The sequence below is a fragment of the Lepisosteus platostomus genome, chromosome 22 (genome assembly GCF_059453375.1).
Source record: "Lepisosteus platostomus isolate fLepPlt1 chromosome 22, fLepPlt1.hap1, whole genome shotgun sequence".
In the NCBI taxonomy this organism is placed as follows: Eukaryota; Metazoa; Chordata; class Actinopteri; order Semionotiformes; family Lepisosteidae; genus Lepisosteus; species Lepisosteus platostomus.
This window is the reverse complement of record NC_142632.1, coordinates 10,704,619-10,726,630: the sequence shown is the minus strand read 5'-3', so window position 1 is coordinate 10,726,630 and position 22,012 is coordinate 10,704,619. Positions and strand designations below refer to the sequence as shown.

Sequence of the window (22,012 nt, the reverse complement as noted above, 5' to 3'; positions counted from 1 at the left end):
TTAAACAGATCTCATCAGATCTGTGCAATTTTTTTTTATTTGTTTGCTCCGCAGTATTGAATCACTTCTTTTGCCAAATTTGTTTTCTACTATCTAATGTGTGTGGAGTCGAAAAGCCAGTGTAGCGTGCATCTCCTCTACAGTTCATTAATCTTCTGTTCTGTGTTTGTGTACAGCGCTCCTCCGGGCCGCCTGACAGCAGAGTGATGCACAGAGAGGTGAAGAGGGAGAGAGCTTGTTGATTGGCCTGTTTAAAGTGGATAATCCCTCTGAACAGCTGCGTCAGATTAAGATTCACATCGATTGTATTGGAGCCGCTGGAATCTCGGCCCCCAGACACGAGCAGTGCAGATGCAGGCAAGCATTTTCCCTCCCTTGCAGATGTTTCCGAGGCAGCCAGTGTCACGCACCTAGGGGCTTCCCTGCCAGCTTGGTGAAACCAAAGCCCTCTGCAGATTTGGTTAATACAAGGGCATTCAGCTAGACTACTGTCACTGACAGACACAGCTCCTTCTGCAAAGGAGAATTAAAACGTTAGGCGCTTCATATCAGAATCATCGTTCCAGTCATCAAAAATGACTAAAGGGAGAGGATGAGAAGTGCACGAGACAGCCAGAGAGTGGGGCTGGAGTGGGTCCTGTGTGAAACAACTTGATTAAAGAAAGGTCAAACTTGTCCTGAAGTAAGCTGAATTTATAGTGGAGGGCAAGCACGGAGGACTGATAAAAACGACCTCAATAAAAACAGCACAGCCTATGCAATATGTAAATGATTCCATAAAGGCAGGGCTGACGTGTGTGCAAACCCACACTGTGAGCACAGTCCCAGCCCATCACTCTTCATGCCATCTCTTTATATTCCTGCCTGAGCAGGGCTTGTCTGCTCTGATAAGGAGAGAGGGACTGCACCTGTTGCGGGTTGGGGCTACAGGGTGACCTCTCTTCAAGGTGAGGGCTGAATTTACTTACTTATACCACCTGTTCCTGAACCTGCCAGTCGCCTCTGCTATCCATGCCTGCAGGATCAGGGCCCACAATCCTAGCAGCACCAGGCTACTGTCTCTCAGGCCATCTCTGCAGCTGATAGTTAAACACAGAGACAGAGTAATCTTTCCTGAATAGTGCCCATATCTGGCCTTGTCTGTCTCACAGTTTAATTCACAGGATTCTTGAGTTTGTGTTTTGGAATGGTGTTGTAGTGCTTTTTATTTCCTGTGAACGCACCAGTTTTACAGTCACGCAGCGCCCCGAAAGCACTAAAAGTCCTGTCCTGTGCTCTGATATCGCTGAGCCAAATCCCCTTCGCTTGCTTTGTCCACAGCTCGAAGAAAGCTTGACGGTTCAGCTGGGCTTCACTCCTCCCACGTGCTGTTCCCAGCAGACGTGTGTTTACCCTGATGTGCAGGATAGTTCAGGGGCATTTCTTGTATTACAACAAGGGGTGGCAAGTCCTCTGTCCCTTGCTTTATTTTCTGCTTGGGAATTTTACCTCTCAGTATTACACTGCTTTAGCCCTCTGGTTACAATTACATTTACAAGCAACTTTATTATCAATGTATTTACGGTATAAGCTGCCTTGCTAAACTTTCATATTTTGCATTGTTCTACTGTTTTCACTCTGTTTTTCTGAAAAATGTGAATTTTGTGTTACCAACCGTGTGTGCTGGCTCTGTTGGGAAAATGTACAGGCCATCAGGGGTTTTAGTTAGCCTCTTGTGAATGTGTTTAGATTTGCATCAAAGCTTTGCTTGAACAGTGGAGTGCAGAGGAGGAGGGAACCTGGTAGGACGTGTCTGTCATGCATCCAACCAGTGATGTTCATTTGAGTAACACCTGACAATGAGTCAATTAAATTTATTTGGTAAATATGATGGATTAAATACTACAGCCCTCCATATCAGCTTCTCATGTAGAGCTGCCCTGAGTTGTGATCAGGTTTGTGAACATTGTGGTCAATGTGAATTTAAGATGTTAAAGAACAACCTTGGTTTCTTATCATCCAAGCAAAGCTGTATTAGTAACAGCCAATGTTGCTATATAAGCAGAATACACTAGTGGAGCATTTGACTGAATTTTTAATGCTCTTAGCATATATTGTAAGCCCTGATTGTATTTAAGTTATCTAAAACCTGTGCACAGAGTTAGAAATCTAATTGAAGTAATTATAATTGAAATTTAATTAATTAAGTTAGTCACCTTTTAACAACTGTTTATTAATGGCATATTTATTAAACAGAAATGACTCACACATGGACTTTCAGACTAGTGCAATAGGTACTCATAAGTCTGTCTGTGACTCCATTGCTATTGCAGGAGCCATGTCTGACCTGAGTTCATCCACCCAGAATGTTTGCCTCAGTTCATTAGCCGGAGTCAGTGTTCAGTCAGCTTGAAAACTTGACTCAGTTTTTAAAAAATGTTCAATTGAATAAGTATTGTTTCTTAAATTAAATGAAATGGTGAAAACCTTGTTTCAGATTTCTAACTCTGAATGTACTGAATACGTATTGCCATACCCCATCAGAGCCCTCACTCCGCTGCCACAAGGCCAGCAGGGGGCTTGCTCTGACTTTCCAGCAGGCTGGATCATGTTAATTTCTAATGGCTGCAGCTGAAACATGCAGTTACACCCACTGTGTCAGCACACCTCGCAGCCGTAAACACCTGGACCTGCACGGCACAGCCCCTGGGTCCCTCCCCTGGCCAGTCCGCACTACCTCTCCTCTCTGTGCTGCCATACCGCACTCACTAGGCTCGGACAGAACGGTGATTTATGTTTGGTTACCCTAGGTAATTGGGAAAATGCACAGGCCATCAGGGGTCTTAGTTAGCTGCTTGTGAATGCATTTAGATTTGCATGAAAGCTTTGCTTGAACAGCGGAGCGCAGAGGAGGAGGGAGGCTGGTAGGATGTATCTGTCAACTCACTCAACTGCGTCATGCTTCATTCATCCCCGAGCCAATCAGTGACTTCACAGATTGGCTTTACATTTGCCGTTTGACTAAACCACGGTGGACTGCTTCCTCCACAACTGGTCCTCTACGATTTCAGTATTCTGTTAGATGGCAGTGTGCAGACTGCATTGGCAATTTCCTTATTTTTACATTTTAAAAAGTCAATATTCATTTTCCTTTCGCAATCATCCTTTTCATGCTTCTGAAATCATTTCTGAGCATCGAACAGTTGTGCTATTAGGATCACGCTACGCCAAGGAGATCATCAAATTACTGAACCTATTAGTGACTAACTGAATCTATTATCATTAACATAGTTTAATTTGTAATAAATAAACGTGTTAATGAGGGATTTCTTTTTCATTAGCTGATTTATTACCTTAAACGACACGTATTACTTGGAGTTTGCAAAACTTCCATAAACTCTGATGGCTCTTCTGGCTGGAAAAAGTAACAAATGGCTGTTTTTTGTCTAATGAGAATCTGTTCAAGCTTGTTGATGTTGGTTGCGCTTGGAAAAGGCACTCCCAGACGTTTCTCTTCTCTGTCTTCTTCTTTACATCCATTGTTTTGAGGTCATTTTAATGAGGCCAGCTGGCAAAAAGCTGCATTTATGTGCCCTTTAAATTATGAACAGTTGAGGACCTAGGAAGAAAGGTTAACCTGATTTAGTCAAATCCAACAATTAGTCTAATTATATTATGCAGAATCTCAGATGGAAATTAAAAGTGACCACAGCGTTCTGAGTCCTAAGATGTACTGCCCTGGTCCAGGCCTGAGACAAAATGCATCAGTTTTGTTGTGATTTCCGGCTTTTCCTCCTCATTCTCTCTGTCCTGCCGTTGCGGTCAAGCCGAATGTCTCACTGTGGTTGCGATTGCTGAGAATACCAGTTGGCAGAATGCAGAATGTGTGTGCAGACTGGGCTAGAAGAGCTGTCGGCCTCTGCTAAAACACTGAGCAGAGCTCTCTGGGTTACCTGTTCCGTTCTGGCTTCTTGCATGTCTCCATCTGCCTGGAGCCGCTGTGGAGTTTGGGAAGAGGCTGTGTTGTTGTGAACGGGCCCGAAGAGGGGGTGGAAGGAGAGGAGCACCAGTAGTCGGAGTCTGTGGGGAAGGGTGTTGGGGAGAGAGACGGGGGAGGCAGGGGGCGCGCAGGCAGTGTTGTCTGGCTCGGGCCGCCTCGCTTGGCACGCAGGTTTGCCAAGTTGTAGGATTTACCTTGGAGCCTGAGGGCTTCGACATGAAAAGACTTTATCGGCTAGAGAACCCTGTGGAAAGCTGCAGGGAGGCTTGTGTTCCCGTGGCACTGGAGAGGGGAAAATGCATGATGAATAGGAGACAAAAACAACGCGTGAGAATAAGAGGGGGAAGAAAGCGAGCGAGAGAAAAAGAAACTACCGTCAAGCAAAAAACTGAGCAACCCTCGCCAAGTCTCCAAGAAACAAAAGGGAATCTCGAAGATTATATTACAGCGTAGCTAGGGGCTCCTGTCAGTCCACACAGATGCCAACTCTCGATCCAGTAACAGCATATATCTGTGCCCTGATTCATGAGCATATATTGTGAAAATGCAAAGAAATGTTTTATTCAAAGCCATGATAAAAAGTCGGCAGTTCGCCACAATCAACCTTATTGATTTCAGTACGGGTTGCGGTTTTATGAAAGTGAGTCTGTCTGAATACAGTGGAGCTGCCTGATTTTCCCTAAGTGTTTCTGTTGTCTGAAGTATAAATATCAGTCTTCAGTCTGGCCATCTTCCTCAGACCTTGAAACTGTTGCTGGCAGCCCCGATGTAGTGGTGACACAAGGAGTCAGCTTCCTGTACGAGCATCAGTGCAACAAATGTTAGCCCCAAAGGACATGGGGTTTTGCAAGTTTTTCGAGACTTTAAATTGCTAATTAATCAAAATATCAGATACTGAGACATGATGATGCATGAACAAATGGGAAACTCATATACTGTAGTGTATGCTTAGTCTGCCATTGCTCGGCTGCAGGTATGTGCTAATCGCTGGCATCTTTCACATTGCTAGATGAGGACTCGTCTGTTGTTATGGGAGCGAATGGTCAAGTGGTCAGCAAATGGAAACAGAAAATTGCTGCCGGTTGTTGTTGTGTGAGCAGAGCCGAAGGGGGTCACGTTATCTACCTCTGCTGAGCCGCTACTCCACTCCTGGAATAAAAAATATTAATCATGAAAAAAAGCTCAATAAGAACAATAACAAAAACAGTGCCACGATGGCAGGGTAACTTTGTCAGGGTTCAAAAGAGCCGATTGTATGAGTGACGAGAGCCCATTCTTTTGCAAATGGAGATTGTTGAGCAGATGCTGGGATGAGTACTATGAGGCAGCAGCACGAGAGGACCTGGAGTTGTAGTGTGATGAGACTGAGTACAGAACTGACTGTACAGGGGTTGCGTTTCCCTCTGTGGGCTTTTTTGCAAATGAAGCAGGTTAACCTCCTGTTTGATCTCAAACTGAAGAAAATTCCCATCCAGGGCTGCCAGAAGCCAAACAAAATAAGCTTGTTCCTGCCAGTGTGGACCAGCGTTGTCAAGCCCATACATCTGTCTGCTCAGCCGCGCACACACAACGGCTTTCAGAGCATGTCATTTCCTCCACCTTACAGCTGAGTGAGGAAGGTCATCAGAGAGAGCGGTGAAGGTGATTGGTGTTGTTCAGTGTCAGCAGTTTTGAGTGGCAGCAGAAGAGGCCTCTCGCCATGGGGCAGTCTGCCAGTGAACCAGGACACCAGCATGGGCACTCTGTACCCCTCGATCGAGAAACCCACTGGCCTGCCAGCCAGAATCCAAGGCCATGCCACCAGCTTCTTACCACAGGCTGTCAGAAATTGCACTTGCGCTCACCTCGGCCATGTTTTAGAACAAGTTTACTCTCTCTCACATTTGCTTTGTCCTGACACATGCTCCACTCTCAAATTGGGTGTTTGAGAACAATCCCTCTTGTGCGCATTTCTTCTGTAGAACAAAATTCTCAGTAGATGGGTATTACAATATTCTCTGGGTGAATTTGAGCCTGTTTTATAGAGCAGTGCTGCAGCAACCCCAAGATATTGTACCAAACCTACTTTAAAATATTTAGTCACGGTGTGATAGGTTGGACGAATGAAGTTTCCTGTTGGCTTCTTGTTCTTTGTCACAGTGCACACGCTTTAATGTGACTCCCTTCATGTTTAACATCTGAAATAAATAAGATCAATCACAAATTGATCAGATAGCATTACAGCTATTGATCTTTAAAAAAGTTTAATCTTTAGGACTGATGGTCACAGTAAGAATAATGCGGAACATATTATAACGACTAGAAAAAAACTCCTTTATCTGGCCACTACATACAGTACAACTGCAGATTTCTGGTGACACCAGGGTGCTTTGATGGAGATTTTTACCTTTCTTCTTTTTTTCCATCTCCTTGTCTTTTGAACTTGAAATAATGCTCTTCTAGGGTTGAAGTCACCTTAACTTTGCCCTATCAACATCACATGCAAACAGATTTTTTGTAGCTTATTGACGTTAGTTGCATTAAAATTAAATATCTTGAATTCACGGTTTCTCGTGTAATCATGGCGTACGTGGTCGTGTGCATAGCAGTGCTGACATAACAGTTTGTTTTCTTCTTCATTTACAGAGGCTGCCTTATAGATAAAAAGTCTAACTACGTCAACAGTTTAGCTGAAACTCAAAGGAAGATACCAGTAAGCAGGCAGCTGGGGACACAAACCAGTCAGAGACCTACAGGAGACACTTGGTAGGTAAACTCCTTACTACCAGGCTGCTGTAGTTTCAGAGGTGGTAGATTAACACATTTGGCACCATCATCTTCCACTTCATGTGTTTCCAAATGTCACAAACGCCCAGTGACGGGAGATGGCTCTGGATGACAGAATTTTCCTGTTGGGAATCCGTGCATCTCTCTTCCACTACAGACCCTCTCCTCCTTTCTGTCCGTTTCCCTTTCCCTGCCTCATTCCACCTGTGCTCTCCGTGCGATGGAGGGGGACTGCGGAGCCCCACGAGGAAGGAGGAGAGCGGTACAGTGTGGCCGAGGCACGGCTGTACCTCTCTCAGCTGTCGTTAGTGACACACTCCTCCTGTGGGGAGCTGGGGGGAAGCAAACTTTATAAAATTCTCCGCAACCAGCCGAGCGGAACCTATTTTCCTCTCGATGCAATTAACTGCACCAACATTTACAAAAATATGATTACAGCCACTTTGGCGAAGTCGGGGGGGAAAAAAGAATATTAGGTATCAGCGAGGGGTTGATCGTAATGGTCCTATTTTCGAGAGACTTGCATTTTCTTTGAGCAAATAAAGAGCTACTAAATTCTCCTTAGGCACTAAAAACCAATGCAGTGGAACCACGATAACAAACACAGGCAACCACTTCTCTTTTCTCTCCTTTTTTATTTTGGCTTCTGCCTTTTTTCCCTTTTCCTACATACCCCAATTAATTAAGCCTTTCACGGGCATGTAATTAGGAACATTAGCAAGTCATAAAATTGCCACGAGTCTCTAAATTATGTGCAGGCCCTCAGCAATTTGTTTTTAATTCCTTTTTTGAAGACAATGACACTGTTGGGTCCAATACATCTTCATTGTAGCCTACTGTTTGCTCCTGCCAGTATGTGTTGGGCCCTCACCCAGAGAGCAGCACAAAGCCAGACTTACAGTGCCAGTCCCTTACCAGGAAGTACCGGCTTCAAATCAGGCACACCTAAAGTCTGCTACAGCAATGGCTTTGATCTCTTAAGACTTCACAAATTTAATCTAGTTAATCTAGGTTTGTATTTAATAAAAAGCTTCTCTAATAGTTGGGTTTGAAGAGTTCTGTTCTTAATATTAGTTTGAAACACCAAAGAATGTTGGACTTTCACTCATTCCACAAGTCTTGTTGTGTCTATCCAACCAGCCTAGTTATAGTCTCCTACGGTGCTTTGCTCAATATTTATGCTTTGTCTGTGGCAGGTAGGATATAATGGATTCTGGAAATCTTTTTAAAAAATCAAGCATCATGCTGTCACTCCGTTTTTGACAGAAACATCTGGTCCCGGGATCTAGCTACGGCAATTGGATATGATTTGTGTTTGCAAATTTATGCAGCTCCACGATCAAAAGACATTTTCCCTTTTTACAACTTTCAGTCTGTCTGATGAACTGGAGTAAGCATGGCAAGCCGTGCTAATAATTTGAGTGATGAGCACTCACTGTCCATGTTGTAGCGAATACGGCTCTTCTGGAGACGGCGAGACTGCGTGTGCTGCTGAGGAGGTTTTGCCGTTTTCTAGTGGCCTTCCTACAGGATTGCGGTGTTCGACAGGAGCAGGAATGCAAACGCTTCTCGGTAGAAAACCCTCAAAGGTGCAAGAAGTAAACAGGCAGTGTTTGCGTGCAGCACTGAAACCCACCGCACGTGACAGAGGCACCAAGTGATTCTGAGAGGGGCGTCGCAGTGAAGTGCTTTTGTGCAGCGCGCAGTGCCGGGAAAAGGTTAAGGGAATCATCAGTGAAAAGCCTGGCTGTTCTGACGGCTCGTGCACCACGAGGATCTCATCATGAAGCCTTTCAGCCACACGCGCTCTGACCCTGTAATAACCATATTCCATTGTTTCTATTTACCGCCTCTAAAAAAAAATAGCTCAGGCGATATTGATTCCCATCCCCACATATTGAAACCAGGTATTGATTTTCTTTTTTTTTTTTTTTAAAAGAAAAAGCACATTGTTCAACTGAAGCAGATTTCTTTTGGGATTTGGCAAGAGAAAAGCTAAAATGAGCATCCTGTGGAACGTTTTCTCAGTGAGATTTTTGTTTAGGAGCAGATAATTGAATCGAACGGGCAGCCTTACGCGTGGGGCATTTGAGCTGTGGCTGGCGGAGTGACAGCTCGGGTGCGCAGAGGATCCTGCCTGGCGGGGGGGGGGGGGGGGGGGTGATCAGCGCTTTTGGAATCTGGAATCCGTGCAGCACTGTAACCTTCACACTCTTTCCGCCAAAGAGCCCTTCTTCCAGATTGGCCTTTGGGCCTGCGCGAGAGCTGCCTCCATCGGCGGGAAATAATTGCATGTTCTGCATGTTTCCTCCCGTGTCTTGAAGGCAAAAAAACACAAATGAACAATAATTATAGAGGAAAACCTGTGATCTTGCTAACAAAGGGTAGCTAGCAAATAGTACTGTGTCAAAGCCTGTATAGAAACATACATTTTGAAACATGTCTTTCACAAAAGCTGTCTACATTTCTACAGTATATCACATGCACTGACCTGTAGAAATGTTCTTTGGTACGTTATTTCAGTTCTGCAAAGAGGTGAGCCCATTAATGCCTCAAAGAAGGCAGCTGATGGTCAAGCTGTGAATCTAAGCTGCGATGACGTTGCGTTGTGTGTTTTTCAGGCGCGTTCCACCTAGCCGTTAGTCGGCAGCGGATTGTCAGCCTTTAGCGGTGAATGCGGGGAAGATATTTCGAATTTGCAGATCCAACAGGCCATTTCTATCCTTCTCAACCTGAAACGGCCAGTTCATGAACCGCAGATGACAGATGTCATCACATGGCCAAGTACTGCACCACCACCTCCTCGCTGTTTGGCATTTGTGGCATAACGAAGAAGAGTTCACAATCCTGTTGATCTCTCATGTGTTGTGTTCCTCTGGTGAATCAAACCCTTTAACCCTTTTTTTTCTGTTTAATGATGTAATGTCAGTACTTCTATATACTCTTCTGTAACCGTGTAGCAATTCATTCTTCCAGTTCAGGACTATTTAGAATTAGTTGTCACAGTAAAAAGCTGAAGGCTCAGAAAAGCTAGCCTGACTCGGGTGTGATGGAGTGGTGGGATTTTGGGGTGCGGTACTCCCCAGTCGTGGGAGATCCGGAGGAGCTCTGCTGCTGTGAGCTTGGGGCCCATCCACGCCCCCTCTCCTCAAGCCCCTCTGTCCTGCTCTGTGTTCTCCTCTGGCCTTTGTGCCATGGTTCAGGGCGAAAGGCAACGTTGCTCTTATCTACAGCATCTCCAGGGAGCTGTATCAGTCTGTGGCAGGAGAAAGACAGCCTTGCACAGGGCACAGGGGGCCTGATAGGATCTGTGTCTAGCAATTCAAGACTGCCACAATCTCTCCCCTCTGTACTTCCCAAACCCCTTGGGACAGCCTGGACTGGAGCTGATCTGAGGCCTTGGTGCGGGGGGGTGCAGTGTGCTCCAGAGTAAGAGTGGGGCACTAGTGCTCCTTAATGATTTTCTCATTGTCAGATTCACTGTACTGTGTGGACTAGTATTTTTCATAATAGATCAGCACAAAAACTACACTATTGCTTCTTGCATTAAATTCCTCTTGCAATATTATTTTCTTTTGCATTGACATTGAACATTATTTTTAAAGATAAAAAACATTCGCACTGGCTATATTGCTACTGGTCTAGAACTTAGATTTACAGTATTTGGACCTCTTCTTATCTCTTTGGTCCTCCTATAGTTGATTATAATAAGGGAGGTAGTGAGAAAATCATCATTATTAGGCTGCTTGTCAATCTGCAGTTGGCCTGCACCTTTTCCCTCAATAAAAATATTATTGTTCATATATTATGTGATGATATTCTGCAACGTCACTGTGCATCATCGATATAAGCTATGGAACGAATAGAGGAGCCAGTCCCCCTGTAGGAGCTCTTAGGTGCTCACATGTGAATCAAGGTCAGCATAATTGTGCAGGCTGAGAAAGCATGGTGTCAGTGGGCTGGGTCAGGAAGGCACTTCTTCTACACAAAAGGTTGTGGAAATCTGGAACAATCTTCCCAGCTGAGTTGTCGAAGCAACATGTGCTGCATGACCACCTCGTGTGTTTTCTTTCTTAAGGTCGTATGAATAGAAGACTTGCGTAGACTGCATGGAAGGCAGGTCCGAGTCTTTGTTCCTGGCTGGAGAGTTGCAGGCTACTGCCCTTCATATCCCCTCCACTGTTGGGGTTTTTCGGCATCGTGCTGTCATGACCTACAGAGCCTGAAGTGCGGTGTGCGGAAAGAGAGGGAGGGGGGCAGAGTCAGACTGCCTGTAAAAATGAAGTAAGGGAAATGAACTGAGAGATGGGGAAAGTGTGTGGTTTACTGTTTTTGCTCGGTGTTGAGTAAACTATGTCATTAAGTATTATCAGAGCACTTAGCAAGGAATATTTCTGGTGTGCTAACAGCAGAGCAGGGTTAGCCTTTCTTAGATTGTTCAGCAGTAGTATTTTTCCTTCCATTCTCTACCTTACTGCCAACAAGCGATCACTGTCTTGATTCAATCGTGAGTGTCATGCGACACAGTGTTGTTATAATCCACATCCGGTGATTGTGAGACAGTGAGCCGCTGGCAGGACTCTCACTGTGTGAGACCGCAGGGCTGCAGAGCAGAAATACAAACACTGAAACCTGAGACTCTTGCACAGGAAAGAGCAGGTTAATGAAAACTGCTTCCTATTGCTTTCCACTTCTGTGTTCCCCCCTCCACGCCATTTCCTTGAGGTCTTCACAGCATACTTCAAGGGTTCCTTTAGATAGACCGTGGTATGGAGTCAAGCAAGGCTTTTATTTATTAAATATTAAAGACAGGTTAGGGAGAAGAGAAAAAAGAACAATCCAAGGTCTCACAAGAGAAATGTTGGCACAGGACAGTTTTCAGGTTAGCTGACATCAGACACGGGCATGTTCGTACGAATCAGAGGCTTAGGGATTGGGTTTTCCATCTTCCTCAGGTTCCAGTGATTGATTACTCCAAATTTACACCTGCCTTTGTATCAGCCTTTGGAGATGGTGATTTACAAGTTGCTGTAGGGACTGTAAAAATTTCTTGTGCGTTTTGAGAATGAGAGAAATGTTGGACTTTCCCTTTTCAAACTGCAGCACAAAGTGGTAGATGCTCCACTGTGTCACCTGTGACAGGGCAGCTCCTTTGCCCTGAAAAAGGATGCATTTATTATGTGATTATGTGTGGATATAGGACCCAGAACTTCGATATGGGGATTGATGTTGCCCAAGGCTTTTAAAGCTTTTGGCTCAAAATTTGCTTTTAATGTCCATTTAACTAATAACTTCTGGGTATGTGTAAAATATTACTTGTTTCTTTTTCCATAGCTATTGATAAGTTTTTAAATGTCATCCTTTACGGCTGTTTTCGTATATTAGAGAGCAAATTTTGTGTGGGAGCTATGAGGCCTCCTGCATCCCCTTGTGGGTGTTTTTGTCCAGTCGTCTTGACAGACTGAGACTTGAACTATACTCTTCATATCTGTCCAGCACTTCCTGTCCACAAGTCCTCATGGAGCTCCATGTTCTTGGAGAGATCCCACCCCTTCCACCACTTCCCCTGGGGTCCCATGCATGGCAACCCCGCCATGCAGCGGATCACTTGGAGACGTGAGAGGGGAGCGGCTTGCCTTGCCAGCTGAATTAAGGAAGGTGTTCGTTTGGCACCTCAGGAACGCGCTAGTGGAGGTGAGATGAAGGAGAAACACAGTTACGGGTGTGCTTTGTTGCAGGTCTCTCCTGCCCAGCCTTCCTGATGAGGAAAGATGAGCCAGAGAGCTGGGTTGGATTATTGTTATCAGTATTCAGGTCCATGGGTATCCATCAAGGGCTGACTTTCATATTTGCTTACTAGCCTCCTCGGTGTGAAAAGGCCTCTCCATTCTCTTTATAGCCCACATGCTGATCCAGACCTCCGCTTGTCTCCCTGTTAAGAGCAGTTTACAAGCTGTTGGAAAGTAAACTGTTATTGCCGTTTACAATCACACACACACAGAGATCTATTTGCATTTGCTGAGATGTTGGCAACAGCAAATTCACTGAAAGAATGGCAATACTGCTACACAGTGGGTGGGGGGGGGATTCTGTAATATTAGTCAAACAAAGAAAATGCGACAAAACAGACTTCACAGAGGAAACTGGGCTATAGATCTTGAGAGACCGACAGAGGTCTAAGCGATGATGAGAACAGTTGTAAAACAGGAAAAAGGATGCAAGTTGGAGAAGTTTATTTTCCTCTAATACAAACAGGGGGAAGCAAAGTGCATGAATGTTGCAGATTGTAGAGAGTACCAGAGTGGTGAGCACCGAGAACGAGCCCAGGCAGGCTCCGAGAGCGTGCTGCGACTGCCCTGTCCTTCAGACAAGCTCTTGTCTCTTTAAATGAGAAAGTCTGGGAGCCCAAGTGTGGATGTCAATGACACAGAAAGCCATTTACCGGCTAAGAGGGGTGGGTGAGCAGGAGTCACTGTTGATTATGATATAATTCTGCTTTCCACAGTTTTATAAAGCCACCCTGCGATGCCCCTCACGCCAGCAGGGGCCACGCTGTGCTGTGTGATGTGTATTAGAAAGTCCTCAATTTCACACATGCTTACTCTTGAGTGAGTTTCGCATAAAGGGATTAAGAGGGGAGGAAGTGCAGGGGAAATGGGATGCTAGACACCCTGTTTAATGGACTGACAGGCCTTGGCTAGTGTCCTTTTCTATTTCCAGTTCCCCTCGTCTCTGCTCCGGCGCACCGCCACTCTAATCCACGCTGCTCGCGTACCATGGAAAGGCAGGGTGGGGAGGCTGAGACCTGACACACATCTCAGCCCTGAAAACCAGCTTAAACCCTGACTTACGTGTTTATGGAACACATGCAGACGTAACCCTGAAAGTCTGCTTCAAGCCAGCATTATAGCAACATGCGTTTTTTTTTTTTTGTCACGATCTGTCTGCGGATCCTGCCTTAGTGCAAACTTTCGGTAATTGCAAGTAAAGTGTGACCTGGTTTACTGTACTGCACAGAGCTGCGAAGCTCTGATAAGCTACGGAGCAGAGCTGCCCTGCCCTGAGGTTTGGCCCCAGGCAAGATCCCTCCTCTCCTCAAGGGGTAATCAGTGCAAATCTACCCCTGGGACTCTCTCTCATCTGCCCCCAAAGCCTCTCTCACCGCTCCACATACAACGCCGAACCCTCTGGGGTCATTGACTCAATTGTCCCATTATTTTACTATTTTATCAGCTGAAAGCCTGCCCCCTCTGTTCCTGGGGGTGTGTGTAGGGGCTATGCTTTACTGGGCACATAAAAACAGAAGTGGTTTAGTTGAAAAATATCGCAGATTCACCGTCCTGAGAAAGGTGCAAAATCAGCAGAGCAGGTTCTAGTATATTTAATATAGGGTCTCAGTTTTGCTGGGAAAACGTCTGCTAGGTAAAAAAAAACACTGACTGAATGAGCGACTATATAAATAAATAAATCCCCCAGTCAATCAGTCAATTGATTAATTAATCACTTGTGAGAGCAGTGGAGAGGAAGCAGTTCTGCAGTGTGTGGAGTCCCAGGCTGACTCTCGCCGCCCCCCATCAAGAGCCCTGTCCTCCCCCACGGGCCAGGAGCTGTGTCCTGGGAAAAGAGTCTGGGCGATGAACTCCATCCGGCTTGTAGAGGTGGCTGGGGGGTGAGGTTGGTGGAGCGTCCCCTGTCGCTCTCTGTCCCTCTGTCCCTCTCGCGCTCTCTGCCCGAATAAATGTATCTCTTTCTCTCTTCGTCTCTTTCCCTCTCATCCCAGCTCGACCTCCCTCTTAGTTCCCCTGAATCCATCTCCCTTTCTTTATCTCCCACTCTATATCGCTGGGCATCCCACCATCCCCACAAAATTAGTATTTAGTGGAAAGTGGAGACCATGGCTTGTAGCTACAACTGATGAGCTTTCATCCCAGCCCTTGGAGTCTGCCATTGTGAGGCATGCATTTCAGCCTCAGTTTTGCACAGTCACTTTAGCTTATTCATCAGAATTTATTGTGCCATGTTTTTTTAACAGGACCGAAACACGATGGTAAAGACTGTGTTTTATCAGAGCTGTTTTCTTATTTCCTCATACCTGGAACATAGTTTTTTTCTGCGAAAACCATGCTGTTTTATATCCATAGTTTCTCAGACACGCTCTACAGTGATATCACTGCACGTCTTAGCGCTCCCCCATACAGATCCTAGAACGCAAGCAGCTCAGAACAAACACCGCTTTTAGTTGCACTTAACAGCTGCCAGAGCATGAACCGTAAAAATATTAAAATCTCATAAAATCAGATTCTTCCTTATGCATACTGAATGTACCTAGATACAGCATACATTGTGTTCTTACCGTAATATTGGCAGCTCCTGTGTTTTCAAGATGCCTTCTCTGTGCTTCACTGCACTGGACCGTTATATGCTGACCCATGAAACCTTGGGACAACCCTCCAGTGTAATCCAGACAAGCCACTCTTTGCTTTTCCCTCCCACGGTTATGCAAACCCTATCCTCCCAATATATGAAACAATGTAACACTAACAAACATCTTCAATGTTCATTGTATCTCAAGAGCTCCAAAAGCTTTGACAGGAGAAATGGGATTTTTCTTCTGGACTAAGGCCACACTTCCACTCTGCACATTCATGCTCACCAATCTCTGCCCATGCACTGCCTCCGCTACTACAACCAGACCGTCCAGTTCCTGGACTGCACGTCCGAGCAGCACCTGCACATGGAGATCTACTGCAAAACGTCTCTGTTTGGCAAAGGCTGCTGTGAACCTGTGGCCAGTGTTCCTATGGTGTGATTCATGATGCGTGGCTGGACACTTCACCTGGCTCAGGATGCTCCCACTTCATTCCGCTCCTCCCTTCCCATCCGGAAAGCCGTTATATTCACTCACACTCTGGGACCCCATCACATCCTCTTCTGTCACTATCACAGAGTATCATTTCTCCGCATGCCAACAGTGGGACTCTGGGTGCCCTGAAATAGATTCAATTAACAAACAATCATCCATATTTAATTAAGGTTTTAATAATTGTCAATGAGCACTAGTTAACCTTTAATAAGTACTGTCCTTAAAAGATAATTTACTTGTTAAGTAATTATCACTTTCTATTAAATGGCCTAATACTGGCTCCTACCAGTCATTTTTAAACAATCTGTATCATATTTTAAGTAACCATCTTGCAATTTGGTAATTAATTTCCCCTTAAATCAGATAATTGGTCACTTAATTAAAAATCTATTAACTTCAAGTGCCAATTAACATTATGCCAGTGCTTCCTGAAAAGTTTACTCTTTGCGCACATATTCTGTGGTACTGTGCTTTCTCACTGTCTCACTGTGGGCTGATGCACCACGGAGGCTGAGAGGATGCACTTTAAAAGGGTTTATGAAGTAAGACCTTATAATGTGTAGTAGTAAGATAAAGCACGTCTTGCCACGGTAAGGCATTGTCTTAAAGTAATTTTTTACAGTGCTGAGTAGTTTCTTAACTGAACTGCAGACTTCGCGGTATTGTTGCCTAGTTCTGTGACGTGTGTTTCCGCAGGAGCGCAGTGGAAATGCAGCAGCGAGGAAATAATGTTCAGAGCTGGCCGGGGTTTGAGATTGAGCCTGGCAGTGGAGTACGACGGCGAGGGCGCTGGGCGCTCAGGCGCCGGGACTCGGCACACACTGCCGCCCTAATGAGGAATTCCAGCTCGGCTATCCCTCTCGGACAGGGCGAATTTTTCATCTTGTAATGCGTGCACGGGTCATTAATTGCAGCTTGCCACGGGTCCACTTTGCTTGTCATTTGGGTAAAACACATCTATAAGTCTCCTCCTCGCCCAGCTACACCCCACCCCCCTCCAATTTGTTTACCATTAGTGTTTTGGCACTTTCTGAAACTGTTTCGCAAGGGATCTTCCCGAGAAGTGACCCACTTTTTTTGTGGGCACATTTCTTAATGTCTTTTTCTGAGAGCCGGGGGGGGCGGACTTCAGTTTGTCGTCCTGTTGCAAATTGCTATGGTGCTGACGGTTGCTAAGAAACGAGCATCTTCAAATTTTGGCTTCACCGTGTGCCGCGACACTGGAGACTGGGGGCCAGGTCCTGACTCTCCCTCTTCACTAGCGCTCCAGCTTGTGCTCGTCAGGACCAGCCAAAATCAGAACCAGAGTGTAACCTGCCAGTATCTTCCTTCCTTTTTTGAAACTATTGGGCTGTTGCTTTTGCCAGTCGTCTCACTGCCATACTTATGCACATGTTACTTATTTGCATTGTAATTATGTCAATTGTAATATATGACAAAGGTGCTCTATGACCAGGAACCAAAGTCTATTTCTGTGTGTGTGCATGTATCTTTGGCACTCATTGGAGTTGCAAACCTATCAGTGTTTATTCCCTGATCCTGTAGCTTTTGGAGACATGCAGTGTCCTACCCCTTCACCCCGCGCGCACACACACACCCCTCCACCAATCTGGGTATGCCTGAAGGCAGTGCACTGTGAGCATGTTTCAGAGTCCTAGCCTGAGGCAGTATCAGTGCTGCTCCCAGCCTGCTGTGTGATCTATTGACTCAGGGAGACAGTGCTAGGCTTTTCCTTTAGCCCTGAATGTAAAGAGAAGGGGGCTCAGGCTATTTGTCTGATGTGTTTTGTCATAAGCATCTGTTTAGTTTACAAGATGTAGAACAATCCCCCAACCTTGAGCTCTCATCCATAGTCTCTGTGTTCGCCTATGGGAGTCCATTGACACATTCATGGGCCTCTCAGCCCTAGGTTCTTCAAAAAAAACACAACCTGCAGACTGCAGCTTTTTAAAGATTTAATGCTGTGTGTGGCAATTAGGGTTTGCATTTCCTGTCCAGCATTATAAACATAGTTTTCACAATTGAATAGGTAGTTTTTAGCTATTTGTAAAGATAGATTTAGTAAATCTTTATAAACTGTATATGTATAAATTAGATAAGATTTTTGGTCATGCATATTTCAGTTGTGATAAAGAGAAAAAATGTAATTCAGGAAATCAGCTCTGTATTTTAGCTTGATAGAATGGTCTTCCTATGCTGAAGAGACCGGAGTCTAGTTCGGCATCTATGGCTACAGGGTCATGCACACACTGCATTATTAACTCAATGAAAAGATCATTTTTTGCAGACACACATGCAAAGAAATAAACAGCCTGAAAAATGGTGGAGTAAAATACAAACGGAGACTTGGAAAATTTCCACAAGCATTTATTTATTTTTAGTACTTTGCCTAATGTGCTGTGGATCACCAGAGATAATTTTCTAAACAAAACCTCTTTAATTATCATTTTGTGTGCTTCCTGAGAGCGTGGAGTCTCCCCTGTTGTAACTCTAATTGTGCAGCTTTTGTATTCAAATCGCAGGCACTCCCCCGCTCTCTTCTTGTAGATGGTAACGGTTGTTTTAGGAAGGTTTGCGTACGGTAGAGCTCTGGGTGAGGGGGGTGAAACTGGCAGTTTGGGGGTCAGAAGGAGGTACGATTGGAGGGGAAGGGGGGTCCCATGAACATCTGCAAGATGACTTGATGGGGGTGACTTTCTCTAATGCAGCGCGTCCATTCCTACTGTGGCCAATTAAACAAATTGCAGCAAAAGAGCATTTTATTAGTATCTGCCCACAGCTGCAGCACATGGCAATAAATTTCCTTCAGGCACGCTGGAAAACAAATTGGCACATTAACTTGTGAATGGCTGAAGAGGTGCTCTGGCGGCGCCTCTGGGGCTGCTGGGTATCGGGGAGTCGGCTGCTCAGAGCAATCTGTCTGCCTCGCCGCGCGCCAGCTCGGTTCTGACCGCGGCCCGGTCCGTACAGCCCCATCCTAGGAGCGTTTAGTGAGGCGCCAGCTCGCTGTCCCAGGGCCAAGCTGCTGGCCGTCGTGGCAGACACGGCGCTCTCCATTTGTCTGTGACTCCATTTGATTCGGCGAATCAAAGCAGGGGGGACACTTCTGGACCCGTGCTGAGGGGCAGCCCCCTCCCTCATTCTGTCTCCCTCTTAGTGCTGTCTGCACAAGTGCTCGTTGAGGAGGGGAGTCTGTGCTCTGCGTGTGAGTTGTATCCTTATCCTGTGTCCTCTGTTCAACAGAGCCTCTGTTTTTTATAGTGCACTGAAAGGGCTTTAAAAGTCATATTTAGGTTAGTCACTTAGGTGTTTTCTTTTCTAAATAATATTAAATTCTAATTTCAACACTTGCTAGGATTAGTTCTTCTGTTTGAGTTTGAGTTGAGTGTCCATTAATGCTCTATATACTGTAAGTGTAAAGAATTATTATTATTATTATTATTATTATTATTATTATTATTATTATTATTTTATTATTATTATTTAAAGCATAATGCATCACAGCTCCGGAGTCCTGGCTCATTTCCAGTTTGAGGCTTCTGACTGTGTGGAGTTTGCATGTTCTATCTGGGTTTGCATGCATTTTTGCCAGTTGCTTCAGTATCCTACCACCTCCCACACACATGCTCGCTATGTTTGATTGGCTACTCTCAGTGAATGGTGAATGGTCTTCTCTCGTGTGTGGTCAGTCTGATGCTCTGATGTAGTGCAGACAGTGGACTTTCTGTACATTGATCACACCGCCTTCATTGAATTAGGGGGGATTTATTTTCTGGAATATGCCCAAAAGGGACAAAAGCAATGTGCTGCTACTAAAAGGATCTCAGCAATCGATTTTGGGGTAATAGTCATGTTCTTAATTGTGGAATAATGGCTTTCTTTTGCTTTATTAAAAAGTCCTCATCTTCTCCTCACTGTTCCACGATGCCTGTCAGGAGTCAGTCCATCAGTTTAATCGCCTGTGTTTCAGTACAGCTCTTTTTCTTGGTAAGCACTACCTCAGAGGTCTTCCAAAGCCACTCATCCCAGAGCTGGTAGTACATAAGAGTGTAGTGGAAGGGAGAAGATTTTTCAAACTTGGGGAGATGTCATTAAAATGCAAAAATATAACACATTAATAGAAGTATCTTACAATTGCCACACCGTTTGTCAGAGGAGTCTTAAGTCTTAAGTTTTCCTTCTCCAGAATCAACACCTGATTACTTAACTGGTATGCAGTCATTTTAACAGTTTAGCATTTATAAACCATTTATTCATCTTTTGTAGGTGGTAGAGTAGGCAGCAGGGAAATATGTAATAAGTTAATAAGCTTTGGCTGTCACTTCATGCTATCATGATGGTTTAACTCTGCTGAACAATCCTTGCTATATAATGACTTTTTGTCCCGAGCCATTCAGATCCCATTAAACTTCATTAGGTGTTGAGCATTATTTCCATTCAGGAAAGCACACTTTGTTCACATTGAAGTCCCCTTTGCCATTGGCAGACAGATGACTCGGGCTTGTTTTGCTGTCTTTTATCCAGTGGCAGAGGAGTTGCATGGCACAGTGATATTGTAGTGAGTTGCACCACAATATCACTATGTTGTAGACAGTGTTGCAAATGATACAATGTGGTGCTGTTGTTAATGAACTGCACCCCCCTCCCCCAGTAACAACGTCATCCCCTCACAGATACACCTTTAAAGTCCAGGATCAGAAGCTTATTAAAAGGAAATGTGCTTTGCTGCCTGTCTGAATTTAGACAAGGGGGAAGTGATGAAGAGTCCTCACTGTTGCAGGGTGCCAGTGTTCAAACAAAGACACACAAAAGGACCTCTGTTGGCAGTACAGGTGTGGATAAGTGTGGTGACCCACTGTATCCACAATCTGTGTGGTCGCATTCCCTGAAAATGGCCTGCCTTCATTCAACATGAAAACCTAACTATGCTTTCCTACAGTTTTTTCAAGTTCATTCGTTTTTTATCTTTGTTTAATCATATTTTTATCACGGTCAGAAACTTGCTCGAGGATACTGAAGCCTCTATATGTCACTTTATTAATCACAGGAAGAGAAATGTTGACTTTTCAAGCACTGACCAGTCAAGCAACGTGCCTTTTCAATACGTAAATGCATGATAACCAGCAGAACTACACCCGAGTGAAGCATTAGGAATCTTGTGCTTAAGTATCAGCTCTTACTAAAATATTTTGTAAACGTCTTCAGAATAATTTATCTTTGAATGTATTGGTGGTAGCTTATCATCATCATACAGATCCTAAAAATACACTGATGTGAAAGTACCGGGGTAAATTGGGAGTGTTGCACAAGCTTTTGGGGTGCTTTGTAACCAATACACTGTGCAGTTGTACAAGGCCATTCATTTAGAAGAGAAATGCAGAAATTGAAAGAGGGCCAGGACCACTGTGGACCAGGCAACAATGAAAGCCTGAAGCCCGAGGGGTTAAAAACAGCTCAGCAACTCTGCCATTTTCAAGCAGCCTGTGTTTTTATTTATTTTTTTAGGTGGCCTTTTATATGCAGGAGTAAATGAGATCCTGCAAAATCCATACTGCATCTTTAAAAAGAAATAACTCTGCCTCTGTCTGTGACATTGACCCCGCCAGTGCTGTTCCGGTTCAGCGCCCCGGCCCCTCCGCACAGAGGATGTGCGATTTAAGGCTCTGGGTTCGGCCGGGGAGATGAACGAGGCTGCCTGGGCCCCAGGTGCACGGTGGCAAGCCGTTAAATTTCATCATTAGCCTTTTCTTCCCCACGTTAGCTTTTTATAGTCCTTTTACTGCAAGCGCTGAAGGTGCTGCTTGGGTCCCAGCAGCGTACCGGGGGGAGGGCGGGAGAGAAAGGAGAAAGAAAAGAGAGAAAAAGAGCCGGAGAGAGCGGGACGTCACTTGTCAAGTTGACTGCGGGATGATATAAAAACAGCAGCGAGGGCGGAGGATAAGCGCGATGATGAATGGGCTTTGGACGTTCATCCATCCAGTTGAAGGATTTGCGGCGATGGAATTGTGTACAGCCACTGAGATCGGAAAAGAGAAAGGGGAAGAAAAAAGAAAAGAAAAAACTGTACAGAGAGTGTATGGGGGGGGGCCAGCATGGATGCAGTGATACAAAGGGGGGCGCAGTACAATGAGACGCTTGCTGAGCCTCTCTCTGGCTTGAATAGACCAGTCAATGCAAGTGCCACTCACCCTAGAAATATTATGACAGTAACATGTTGCTGTTTGCATTCTCTTCTTTATAGCTCAGCGCTGTCTGCTATAAAACCGCATAGAGCTACATTCTCCAGGCAAGGAGTCTGTCCCAGTGCTGCCTCTGCAGCCTCTAGCACGAGCTGGGATTTCCAGTGAATATTTAAGCTCATGATATGTCTTTTGATTTATCCCGCTGTTTCCCTGGACTTTGAT

General features: G+C 45.0%; 1 long non-coding RNA gene across 2 annotated transcripts in view; it reads left to right on the top strand.

Annotated features, from left to right (window-relative positions):
* LOC148643452 (uncharacterized) overlaps positions 1–351 on the top strand; it is a 115,076-nt gene extending 114,725 nt beyond the window's left edge. For both annotated transcript variants that reach the window (XR_015929048.1, XR_015929047.1), the window contains exon 6: positions 177–351. This is a non-coding gene — a long non-coding RNA (uncharacterized LOC148643452). The remainder of the gene's footprint in view (positions 1–176) is intronic.
* Positions 352–22,012: the final 21,661 nt, after the last annotated feature.